This window comes from Heloderma suspectum, chromosome 3, assembly GCF_057233095.1.
Source record: "Heloderma suspectum isolate Gila_16-S chromosome 3, 16-S_ref, whole genome shotgun sequence".
In the NCBI taxonomy this organism is placed as follows: Eukaryota; Metazoa; Chordata; class Lepidosauria; order Squamata; family Helodermatidae; genus Heloderma; species Heloderma suspectum.
The window spans coordinates 183276702-183290198 of NC_139460.1; the positions used below are offsets into that span (position 1 = coordinate 183276702).

Sequence of the window (13497 nt, forward strand, 5' to 3'; positions counted from 1 at the left end):
CTATGTCTGCTCCATCTTCTGCATTACAGCCTTTCAGATATTTGAAGACTGCTATCATGTCTCCCCTTAATCTTCTCTTCTCTAGGCTAAACAGACCCAGCTCTTTCAACCATTCCTCATAGGACTTCATTTCCAGACCCCTCACCATCCTGGTTGCTTTTTTCTGGATATGCTCCATCTTGTCCATTCTTAAAAGGGGGCCCCCAGAACTAGACACGTACTCCAAATGCAGCCTGATTAACACAAAATAGAGTGGAACTAATATTTTCTGTGATTTGAACACTGTGCATCTGTTAATGCAGCCCAAGATTGCATCAGCTTTCTTAGCTGCCGCATCACACTGTTGGCTCATATTCAGCCGGTGATCTACTAAGATACCTAGGTCCTTTTCACATGGACTGTTGCCAAGCCAGATCTCCTCCATCCTATATTTCTGTCATTGACATTTATCTCTGTTGAATCTCATCTTGTTAGACTTAGCCCAGTTTTCCAGCCTGTCTAGATCCTTTTGAATCTTTGAATCCTGATCCTGTCTTCTATGGTGTTGGCTGTCCTTCCTAGCTTTGTGTCATCTGCAGATTTGATAAGCAACTCCTCTGCAACTCATCCAAGTCATTTACAGAAATGTTGAACAGCACAGGGCTGAGGGCAGAGCCCTGCGGCACTCCGCTGGAGAAATCTGTCTGGGAGGATACCAAGTCATCAGTCAGCTCTCGCTGAGTACTGTTGCTCAGCCACTAGTGGGTCCGCCTAACCGTAGCACTGCCCAACCCACATTTTACCATTGTGTCAACAAGATGGCATTTAATTTCTTTTAACAAAAAGTTCACATTCTGTACTAAGAATGAATTATGCAAGTTGATACTTCCATTGTCATGATATGTCTGCTTGTGTTCATTTAATGTCTTGCTTTTTGTTTGGATCTCCCTGATCCTTACCTTACAGAAGCCTCCCAGTTGGTGTGGGGCCAAGTTCCTTCTTCAGCAAAGGTAGCGGTTTGGATGGCCAACAAGCCACTTCCCACCCCTGTCCTGCTCTCCAGTGTGAGCGCTCCTATTCAGAGTACCAGCCGACCTTGCGGCACTGACTGGAGCTTGCAGAGATGCAGCAGCTTCAGGTGGCGAGAAGAAGGCACACTCTAAAAACAATCCCACTCTCCTGCAGCCTTCCCCCATTTTACTACGTAGCATTAAAAGGCTCAGGTTTGGGGGTGGTTATCAGTCCCAAACCTGAACACTGAATTGATATGTTGGGGGTGGATGGGTGGTGAGGAGGAGGACTTTGTGAACAGTGAGGAAGCAGAAAATCTGCACTTTTTCCTCCCCTCTCCTAAAGTGTCCTCATGTAGTGCAGGGAGGAGTATTTTTAATCACACAATATGTATCCCCTGATACTAATTCCCCCCCCACACACACACACTGTAAACTAGCAGGGACATGAGCTGGGTAATTCTCCCCTTCCCCTATCCCCCGCCCCAATTAATGCTCAACTGCATTCAGCATTCCACAAGTCCTGGAAGCTAATGAGCTGGGGCCCTTGTGGGGCTATTTTGTTTTTTTCCCCATCTCTTTCTCTTTTAATTTACAAACTAATATTTTTCTGTGTAGCTGAGAGTCCCCTAAACAGGCAGAAACCCCTACCTTGTCTATATGTGGCCCCATCTTTGCTACCAGATGATAGACACCAGACCACTCAAGATCGGTATTAGAATGATGGTGTGGCCTGATCTGAGACAAGATTAGAGGACACCCCCCCTTTAGCTGCATATGAGCGGAAAGAAGAGAGAAACTCTGGAAAAGTGAAGTGTACAATTTGAAGCTGATGTTCTGTCCAGCAGTAAGTCCACTTGGTTCTGCCATTTGAAGCAGCAGGTGACATATCTGCTTGCATTAGCCTATTAAATGTATTGGTACTTAAATAATTCACGCCCTTCAAAGACGTATGAAATGGCCTTTTGTCTGGACTCACACCTGCTAACCCCACAATGACCTTTGAAAGCGTTCCTACTGTTTGGGAGGCATCCTGTTTCTTGGCTGCTGCACAATCTAGGGAGGGGGACAGGGAGCAAAATGAGGCTGCGGAGCAGGAGGCAAGAGAAAGCCAGAGCCAGACAGGAAAGCAAGAAACTAAGCTGGCTTGGGGTGGAGGCAAATGGCCTAAGACAGGCAAATGCACATGAATTAGGGAAGGAGGTAGTCTTTCTGACAAGTTAATTGAAAGGACAAGAATAAACAATGCTAATGCTTTCATTTTCCTATTGATAAAACAGATGCTTCCTCTTTTCCACTACCAGTAGTGGAAATCTCTGTGCTGGAAATTACTTGCAGTAACTAGTAGGCAGGTTAAAGTTCCACAGAATGTAACTCTCAAGATAAAGAAATTTCTGGTGTCCCTATGCCCTCCTCCTTGCCAGGCCAAATCCTCTCTGTTAGTTAGAACTATCAACATGAAAATCACGGGAGGCCATCTGGTCGCACCCTTGCCCCCAAACAGGATTCACTTACCAACTAGCCCACAGAATCTGGCTCACAGGATGCCAAAGAAAAGAAGCCAGTTGCCAGGTCACACACTCTGGGGAGGTCAAAACTAAAATACCAGCAAAACTAAGGTTCAATGAACCAGTTGGCAGTGCTGGCCCCAGGTTTCGAAGGATCCTCGGGCAAGACGCCCCTAGTAGCCCCTTCCCACAGTGAGTCCAGCCTCTTCCCAGTATTGCTGCTGCTCCTTTTTCTCATCATTGCTACCACTTGCTTGCTTGCCAGACAGAGTGCCAATGAGCAGAGTGCCAAATGGCAGTGGCATCTCCTGCTCCTCCTTCTCACCACCACCATTGCCTGGGCCAGAGCAAGAGGCAGGTCAACAAGCAAGTTGCCATGGTGAAGAGAAGCAAGTCCAAGGGGTTCTTGTCTGTGGGCCCCTGCTGGGGTGTGGGCCCTCGGCAGGTGCCCAACCATGCCAGCCCTTGGCACCAGCCCTACAAGTTGGGGTGGGGGGGGGCAGAATCCCTCCCTCATCCCAAATATGATTACAGACCCTATGAACAACCCCACTTGCCCACTCACCGAGTTTCTAAATAGCATGTAACTTCATATTCCCCAGTATTCTACTCGCGATGTTCCCTTCCTAATGTCTTAGATAAATAGGAAAAGATCCTAGGCTCACATGGAAGAAAATAAGAATACATTATTTATTTAGGAGTTTGGATTGTTCATAGTGCATTATAGTCATAACTCATAATACTGCAAACAACAGAATAAAGTTTTTTTTTAATAGAATTATTACATTATCCAGTGTCACTAAACAAATGTTTTTGAGGACTTTTTTATTGAAAGGTGGTATATAAATGTTATAAATAAATAACCTTAAGTGTCTTAGACGCTACATTTCTTCCCCGCCTGCTCCCAGGAGGGTGGCTTTGTCTGCACAAAGGCTTCACTGCACAAAGGAGTGAAGGCTTGTCGGGCCTGAGGGGGTGGCTGGCTAAACAAACTTCATGTAGCCCACCCAATCAAGGAGTCACACCTGGCTATAACACCTTTTAGCCCAGTTTGGGGTACTTGTAGCAGCTATTCCCAGCTGCAGGAGGATTTATGTACCATTCAAGCAGAGAGGAGGGAGGTGTAGGTTGCAAGCAGTGTAGGTGGTGGTGAACCTTCACTAGGGATGTCAGAGAATTTCGCCACGAATCTTGGGGAGGCCGAATGCCAGTGCATTCGGCCCCCCGAAATCGGTGGCGAAACAGTCTGCCCCCCCCGCCCCCCCCCCCCCCGGGACGGGACTTACCTTGGGTGAATCTCCCTGGCGGCGGCGGCTCTGGTAGCGGTTCGGCAGCGGCGGCTGGTCTTCTGACCGGCCACCGCCATTTCCAAGTTAAAAAAAAACAAAACGTGATAGCCTACGTAAAGATTTACGTAGCCTATCACGGCTAGATTTTTTAAAAATACCGTGATAGGCTACGTAAATGTTTACGTAGCCTATCACGGCTGAGTTAAAAAAACAAAAAAAAACCCGCGCATACGCAAATGGCAGCGCCCATGGGCGCTGCCATTTGCGTTCCGTATTCTGGCACGTCTAGTCTACGTAAACATTTATGTAGACTACGGCGAAAATAAGGGGAACGCAAATAGCGTAGTATCTACGCTATTTGCGTTCCCCTTATTTTTGCCGTAGTCTACGTAAATGTTTACGTAGACTAGACATGCCAAAATAAGGAACGCAAATGGCGGCGCCCATGGGTGCCGCCATTTGCGTACGCGCGTTTTTTTTTTTTAAACTCAGCCGTGATGGGCTACGTAAACACTTACGTAGCCTATCACGGCTGACTGCAGGGACGCAAACGGCGGCGGCTACAGCCACTGCCATTTGCAGTCCCGGCCGGCCAGGATTCGTAGCGGGAGGGACGGGGCGCCTCCCACCCGCCAGAATTTCAGGGGGGGAGGGACGGGGCACCTCCCCCCCTGCCAGAATTTCGGGGGGGAGGGACGGAGTGCCTCCCCCCCACCGCGAGTCAACTTTTTTAAAAGGTAAGTGACTTTTGTACATCCCTAACATCACTGCAGAGGCATGGCCAAGGAGGAAGACAGAAGGGCCAGGAGATCCCCCCCCCACAGTGTGCTGTCCAGATTGATGGGCAACTTCAAGACTCCTGCTCTTCAAGACCCCTTCTTAATATGGTGCTTTGTCTTTAAACCGGACTTGGACTGGACAGCCCTTCAAAGAGAGGACACCTTTAAATAGCATTAGCTCTACCTCTTCCCCAGAGCTGGACACAACTTAGATGCATTTTTCTGAGAAAGTTTCTGAGATTGTTCTTTTCTTAAACTCCCCCATTAATAGGTCTCTCCAAATATTCTTCACGGGGGGGGGGGATCTCCCCCTCCTGCAACGCCCCAGAATGACGCATATGGGAGGATTTCTACATGAGGCTTTTATTGCACGCTTGTGATTGGTTGCTCGTGGAAGTTTGCAAGCCCTTTACATAATGTTGTCAATCTCCAGGGCATCTCCTGTATTTTCTAACCTTTATCCCACTTTTTTAAAAGATCGGAGATAACCCGATAAGGAATGTTAATCCAATATATTGGCTGTGTGTAATTGTGCAGTTCTGCTATAACCACATTGCCATCTAATGGTTGTAAAATGAAACACATAGAACTTGCCAAGAAAGGAATTCCCTGATTCAAAGCACGCATCTGCCTGTGTAAAGGAGCCAATCTTAATCCTGCAAAGTATCAGGAAGCAGAAGCCCCGGTAAGGATCCAGGATTTTAGCCTTGTGTGGTGAAGCTCTAGAACATGGTGGAGGATACAAAATGGGTGCCTGGCTGCCAACGCAGTTGATGCTGTTGCCACTTGCAGTGGCAGCGCAAGTACCAAAACCCCTTTGGAAAAAAGAAAGAAGCTGTGTTACAAGCCCTGCCAATGATGAGCCCTACCTGTGAGAAACTGTTGCAGAATTTTTCCTCACCCTGGAGAAATTCAGTTAAATTGTCTTTCCAATCTCTTTGCCCATAAATAAGGTGGATAATTTCAAGAGGCCATTTGCACTCAGCTTTACGGTAACAGCTTGGAGCCAGGTTACCTGAAGGATCATCTCCTCCCATATAGACCTGCTTGGACCTTAAGATCATTTTCAGAGGCCCTCCTCTGGGACCGCCCCCCCCAATGAAGTAAGGCGGTTAGCTACTAAGGAGAGGGACTTTGCAGTGGTGGCACCTTGGTTGTGGAATGCTACCCCCAAGAGGCTCGCCTGGAACCTACACTGTGATAGGGATATACGAAAGTCTTACCTGGCTCCGCACCGGGCAATCCGTGTGTGTGGGGGTGCTCTGTCCCTCCCCCCCAGAATCCTCCCTGGCCCACTTCGCGGAGCCGCTGGCTGGGGCTGGCCAGGGCCCCGGCCATTTGTGTCCCTGCTCTTTGCCATGATAGGCTACGTAAATACTTACGTAGCCTATCATGGCTGACTGCAAGGATGCAAATGGTGGCCGCAGCAGCCTGGCAGCGGCCAGCTGGGAGACCAGCCGGAGCCGCTGCCGCCGGAGCCACCACCACCGCCGCCACCACCACCACATCCGCCGCCAGGTAAGCTCCGTCCCGGGGGGATTCCGGGGGGTGGGGTGGGGGAGGCTGTTCCGCCACAAATTCTGGGGGCCGGATTCTAAAGAATCTGGCCTCACTGGAGTCTGTGGCGGAATTCTCTGACATCCCTACGCTGTGATCTTTTTGGCACCAGGTGAAGGCCTTTTTATTCTCCCAGGCTTTTTATTCTTTCAGTTTTGTTTTTTAAAAAATAGTGTTAGTATGTTTTAAGCTCCTTGTATTGCTGATGGTTTTACTTTGGTCATTTAATTCTAGATTTATTCTGTTTTCAACTTTTAGGAGTGCAATCCAATGCATGTTTAGACAGAAAGAAGTCCTGCAACTCCTAGCATTCCCCAGTCAGCCATGCTTTTTTCTGTCTAAACATGCATCGGATTGCACCCTTAATGTTTTTGTTTTCTTATATTGTGCTATTGTATCTTATGGTTTTAAGCCTTCTTCTGTAAACCACCCAGAGAGCATTGGCTATTGGGCAGTATAGAAATGTAATAAATAATAAATACATACATAAATCTGACTCTTGAGTATAAGATTGTTGTTCTGGGCAGTTGGCATTGTGATGTCATGAAGGTCACCAAGACTCTCTGCCAGCAGCCCAGATTTCAAAGGCAATTTAATGGTGTCTCCTTCTGGAGATCAGATATACTAATGGAGATGGACTTTCAATTACGTTCAGTTGCTTTATGCATCTGTTTCTGATATCTTGAATTGTATGTAGGGATGTACGAAATTGGCCTTATCTGGCTCCACCGGGTTCCGCTGGGGGGGAACCGTCCCTCCCCCCGGAATCCTGGCAGGCCGGCTTCGCTCCGTAGAATCCGTAGCTGCCACCGTTTGCGTCCCTGTAGTCAGTCGTGATAGGCTACGTAAATCTTTACGTAGCCTTTCACGTCTGACTTAAAAAACAAACACGCGCACCATTTGCATTCCTTATTTTGGCCCGTCTTAGTCTACGTAAACATTTACGTAGACTAAGACGGTGAAAATAAGGGGGAACGCAAATAGCATCCGCTACGCTATTTGTGTTCCCCTTATTTTCACCGTTTTGCGTTCCCCTTATTTTCGCCATTTGCGTACGCGCGTGTTTTTTTTTTTAAAGTCAGATGTGATAGGCTATGTAAAGAATCCTTTGTCTGTGTCTGGAGTTGGCTACTGGATAGGGATGTCAGAGAATTCCGCCATGGATCTTACGTAGCCTATCATGGCTAGGTTTAAAAAAAAAGAAAAAAAAGACGTGATAGGCTACGTAAATCTTTACGTAGCCTATCATGGTTGGGGGTGGGTTAAAAAAAACAACACCGCGTACGCAAATGGTGGCAGCTACGGCCACCGCCATTTGTGTTCCTTCTTTTCACCGTCTTAATCTACGTAAATATTTACCTAGACTATGACGGCGAAAATCAAGGGGAACGCAAATAGCGTAGCGGGCGCTATTTGCGTCCCCTTTTTATTCCCTGTTTTAGCCTACGTAAAGATTTATGTAGGCTAAAACGGTGAATGAAAAAGGGACGCAAATAGCGCCCACTACGCTATTTGCGTTCCCCTTGATTTTCGCCGTCATAGTCTATGTAAATATGTACGTAGATTAAGACGGCCAAAAAGAAGGAATGCAAATGGTGGCGGCCGTAGCTGCCGCTATTTGCATACGCAGTTGTTTTTTTGTTTTTTTTACCCAGAGCCCTCCACGGCCGGAAATCCGGCTGCAGGCAGCTCTGGCCTGGCCGGGCCAGGCCGGGCCTGGCCGGCTGCTCCGTGGAGCTGCCGCGGAGCACAGCAGGTCGTTCATGGATTACGGGGGGAGGAACGGAGCGCCTCCCCCCCCGGCCAGGTTTCCGGGGGGAGGGATGGAACACCTCCCCCCCCACCATCAACATAATCCGCGAAAGGTAAGTCACTTTTGTACATCCCTACTACTGGAGTAGACTGAAAGAGGCCGGCTAGGGCCTCCTGACACCAACTTCATTCTCCCCCAGGGCTGGTGTAAGGACCCCTGGCTTTGGCAGAGTCTGCCAGCAAGGGGCGTGGGGTGTCATGGAGGTATCAGGAGGTGCTGGATCCACTGGATTTTTGAGGGAGCAGAAGGCCCAGGAGGCGCTTCGTTCCAGGCCCTGGAACATTTATTCCCATGAGCAGATGGCCCACCAAATGTCCCTCCAGGGGCGCAGACACAGCGCGGTGGCGTGCAGGACAAAGGCCAAAGCGCTGCGTCTGGAATGTAGAAGGGTGACAACACACAACTCCCGCTCTGGGAGTGATGCTGCAACCTGCCTCTTCTATATAGCACTCCAAAGCATCCGGAGAGGGGAAGCTGCCGTACAGCCCAAGCGGGTCAGCAAGACATTGCCACTCACCGCACGCCAGCTGCTCCGGCAGCTTCTCTAGCGCCTCGGGTTGAAGGATCAGAGGAGCTCTTCACCCACAGTCTCCAGACGGTGACTGTGGAGGAACGCCTTCCCCAGGTCGCAGAAAATATGGCGAGTGCTCCTCTCAAGCAGCTTGCCAGCGCCCCTGCCCCAACCCCCGCAGGCCTGCTGCTGCCCATTGCTGTCTTGCCTTACAGGCAGGAATAGCACTCTGCAGAGGGGAGGGGAGGCTTGGCCTGACCAGCCGCAAGGTGAGTGGATGCCCATGGCCTCCGCTTGCAAACTCTGATGCGCTCGGAGGCAACGGCCTGCACAGGAGACAGGCTCCCCTTCGGCACCCCCCCCACCAGTGCTTCTGCCGCCTCGCTGTCCCACAGCGGCTACCTCGCCCTCTTCAGCCACAGCCACAGTCGTGGGGAGAGCAACGGCGCCAGTGGCCCCAGGAATGCTGGTGGGACAGCATTCCAGCTCGACGGGACAGGCACACCCGGGCGAGCATTCTGGCAGACCCCAGACAACACGTCTGTTTGCTGTGAGGAGCCGGACTGCTTATGCCCCCCAAAGGGCACTGTAAAATAGTGTGTGTATGGGGGGCAGGGAAACACATTCCATTTCACTAGTTGTAACTACTACTGCTGGAGTGTTCCGCACGGTCATCGGCATTATTATTAATGGCATGATTCCCTCTCCTCCCCCCCTCACTGAAAGTATGGACTCTGCTGTAAGTATGGGTGTGCTGCCAAGGACTGGCGGAAGCAGTGAATGGCTGTGTGTGTGTTTATATCGAGCAATCCGGAGCAAGTAGCTATGCCTGATTTCAGTGGGGATCACTGCCATGTAGCAATGCATAGAACAGAAGCCATGGGGCAAAGGGGAGGATGATGTATCTGTGTGAATGCCATCTGGTGTACATGTGTGCCCTGCCCCCCGCCCAGGCCCCGGTCCTCGCCCAGGCCGCTCCCCTACCCCAAGGGAAGCCCCTCCCCCCGCCCAGGCCCCGGTCCTCACCCAGGCTGCTCCCCTACCCCAAGGGAAGTCCCTCCCCCCCAGGTCCCGGCCCTTGCCCAGGCCGCTCCCCTACCCCAAGGGAAGACCCTCCCCCCTCGGCCCAAGCCCCGGCCTCGCCAGGCCACTTCCCTACCCCAAGGGAAGACCCTCCCCCTCACCCAGGCCCTGGTCCTCACCCAGGCCGCTCCCCTACCCCAAGGGAAGCCCCTCCCCCCGCCCAGGCCCCGGTCCTCACCCAGGCCGCTCCCCTACCCCAAGGGAAGCCCCTCCCCCTGCCCAGGCCCCGGTCCTCACCCAGGCCGCTCCCCTACCCCAAGGGAAGCCCCTCCCCCCACCCAGGCCCCGGTCCTCGCCCAGGCTGCTCCCCTACTCCAAGGGAAGACCCTCCCCCCTCGGCCAAGGCCCTCGCCCAGGCTGCCCCTCTACCCCAAGGGAAGGTCCTCCCCCCTCCGTCCAAGCCCTGGCCTCACCCAGGCCGCTCCCCTACCCCAAGGGAAGGCCCTCCCCCCCTCAGCCCAAGCCCCACTTCCCACACACGGCACTGCCTTACCTCTGGGGAAGGCCCTCCCCCAAGGAAGGTCCCAACTGGAAGAACAGCATGGGAAGACACCGAATCTTTCTGTTTCTCTGCTCCTTTTCCAGTGGCTGTCATCCCAAATCACACAGCCACACCATTGCCCGCAACACGGCTAGCAATGGCCAGGAATTGGAGGACGGGTCACGGGACGCTCTTCCTTCCTCCACCTGGATCGGCTGCTTCGTCACACCTCTGCAGAGCACGACTGGGTGTTCCGGTTTCTTGTGCACGAAAACGAGGAAGCTGAGGGGGTGTGGAGGGGGAACAACGTGCAGATGGCCAAGAGTGGAGGAGGAGCCAACGTGCACGCCAGGCAGCAGCCGATGGAACTGCTTGAGCGGGGTGCTGCGGAAAGGAGGCCCAGGGCGCGTTTTCAGCCCAAGACGGAGGAAGCGACCCCTGACCTGAGCTTGGGGGCAGAGGAGGGTGAGCCATTCCCTCTCACCCCAGCTTCCCCTGATCTCCAGCCACCACTCCATCTACCTGCACCACAGCCGCTGGACCCGCACAGCACGCATCCACCCCCAAGGAGGCCACTCTGCCCCGCCAGAGAGAACAGCGCCAGGTGAGGAAACCCACCCACGATGCTGCCTTGCCGCGATGGAAGGCATTTTCCACCCCACCCCTGGCCAAGCCCCCAGTCCAACCCTGGCTGTACCCTGGCTCCATGATGAAATGGCACCTCTGCACGCCAGCCAGAAGTTGCCCCACAACTGCAGACAGCCGGAAGCTGCCTGTGTAGGGGAAGGGGGAGAGGCCACTGGAGGGAGCAGTCTGAGCAGAGAGGAAGAGATGTACATGTAAGCATGCCTAACATACAAGTGCAGTATCTCCCCACCATGGGTTTCCATACATACTGGTCAGTCCACACCACTGAAGGCAGCAGATATGTACACGCGTCCCAGCGAACTAGCACTGTAAGCTGTCCTAACATTGACAGCAGAGTGCTTAACACTGACAGAATGTGCACGTCACCTCCCAGAGCCCATAGGGAACCATCCCACTGCAGGGAGCAGAGCAGAACGGGGCAACAGAAGGGGAACAGATGCAGGGGCGAGCAATTGTGCCTTTAGAGTTCTCCACCCATCCATTACAGCGCGATTGTGCTTTAAAACACCCTCTGAAACCAAAAAAAGTGGGCCTTCGAAGGCGGAGGAGTCACTGGGCATAGTGGGGCAACAGGAGTGGAGCAGCAGGGGTCGGATGGAGAAGGAATGGGCTACAAGGCTTATTATTGTGTAACAGCGCCTTTACTGCTGTCTCCCCTTTCGTTAACGTGCAATTGTGCTTTAAAGCCTTCTTTTAAACAAACCAAAAAGGGACTTGAAAGGCGGAGAAGATACTGGCTGGAGCGGGGTAACAGGAGCGGAGCAGAATTGGGCGGAGGGTGGGTGACTGGGCTATAGGGGTTATTCATGCACAAATGCATCTGTGCCATTTTCTCCCTGTTCACTAATGTGCGATTGTACTTTAAAAACCCCTTTAAACAAAAAAAACTATGGAAGAAGAAATATTGCGGGGAAGTTGTCATGTAAGTAAGTGATAGGAAGGAGGTTGGTCAGATCATAGGGATAACATGTATGATAGCGTAGGACAATGATGTGATTATAAGTAATTCTTCTCCTGTAGTATTCTACTAATGCAAACATGCACTTCTGTGTAAACACCACGCAAAACAGGATCTTGATGTAATCATATGTACAATTACATCAAGATTGCTCTTTTCTTCAGTGTTTTGTTAATGCACAAATGCACTTCAGTAATGTGGAGGGAAGACACAAGTGAACTGAGTAAATGCAAAGTTTCAGCAAGCTGCTCATGCACAGAGCTCTGTAGAAATTAAAAATAAAAGCAACTGTGGAGGATTCCTAATGTGTTGATTCCATTCTGGAAACAAGGCCAGGTAATTTGGAACTCCAAAATCTGGGTTTCAGAAGCATCCCTAACCTACATTCTTATCTTTTCACAAACCCTTGATGTGAGAGAAGGGTTCGGTGGGGCAAACATTTTTAGTGGCGAAGGTTCATGCAAGAACCTTGTTCTGAACCAAATCAATATACTCATGTTTGGTATTCTCATGAAACCCTAACAGACAAACTGTCATCCCAAAACAATATTTAACTGCAGAATTCTTGTGACTCATACATCCAGCTGTGCCATGTGTGCAAGCTGGAGATTATATCTATCTATATATAAAAATACCCCATACATTGTCAGTCATACACTCTGATCCTGCAATAGGAATCATTCCCCTGCAAACCAGGAGCAGACTCACTGGCTTGACATGAGACTTGCTGAAGTTGAGGGTGCTTTTGCTGGTGCAGGTTTTTTTTAGGTAGGAGGCTCTGCTGTTAGCTTCCATATTGACAGAAGTGCAGAATGGAAACACAGACACAGGCAGCTGTCATTTCTATCACATTTTCTGCATTTTTTGGCTGTAGCTCATAAGTGGTTCAAAGTGGCTCAGGATGCCCTAAAAGTCTGCAGCATGTTTGTACATGTTAGTTTGAAGCCACTCTAATAAAGCTACCACCCAGCAAGACTGTGGGATTTTAACCCAGTTCCAACTGGCCGACATGGGAATTTCTGATTATGCTTGGAGCCTCTAGGATTTCTTATATCAGGTTCCCTGAGTTTCCCATTCAGTCAGGGGCAGCATCAACGATAGGCATGGTTGGGCACCTGCCAAAGGCCCACACCCAGCAGAGGCCCACTGACAAGATCCCCCTGGAGTCACTCCTCCTCTTCACCATTGCAACCTCCTTGTTCACCTGCCTCTCGCTCTAGCCCAGACAACAGTGGTGGTGAGAAGGAGGAGTAGATGCCATGGCCGACTTGCTCACTCGCCCTCTGCATGTCAAGCAAGCAAGTGGTAGGAATGATGGGGAGGAGGAGGAGGAGGAGGAGGAGGAAGAGCAGCTGGTGACAATGGCGATGAGAAGGTAGAGGGAGGGGGAGGGGGAGGGGCCCATCGAAGATGCCTTGCCCAAGGGTGCTCAAGAACCTGGAGCCTGCACTGCATTCATCCCTGCCACTCCTACCTGCAGTCCTACCTGCATTCAGTCCACCAACTTTGCATTATATGGATGACGCATCTCTTCATAGATTCTGATGAATTAGGAGAATCTTCACAAAATGGTAAGCAATATCAAATGTGTAAGTGTTCTGCGAAACAAGGTCTTCAGTTTTTGTTGGGCATGGCATGCTTAAAGTGACCTTAAGTGCCTTTTTTTTACCTGTATAAATATTGTGCAGGCAAATGGAGAGGAGTGGGAAATTAAAATACTTTTTTTTAGGCTAACATGCTACTGGAGCTGCTGTTTCTGGCATCTCAGTTATGGTAGCAATAGCAGGAGTAGCAATGGCAGCCATGTATGCTTCTGCTGGAACACTCACCACAGGTAGGTGCCCTGAGGGGGCAACACAAGGGCTTGTCTAGGGACCCAAA

General features: G+C 50.8%; 1 protein-coding gene across 1 annotated transcript in view; it reads right to left on the reverse strand.

Moving 5' to 3' along the window:
* LOC146350515 (uncharacterized) overlaps positions 1 to 10243 on the reverse strand; it is a 132836-nt gene extending 122593 nt beyond the window's left edge. The window contains exon 1 of the mRNA XM_084841981.1: positions 10023 to 10243. The gene's annotated coding sequence lies outside the window, so the exon portion shown is untranslated. The remainder of the gene's footprint in view (positions 1 to 10022) is intronic.
* Positions 10244 to 13497: the final 3254 nt, after the last annotated feature.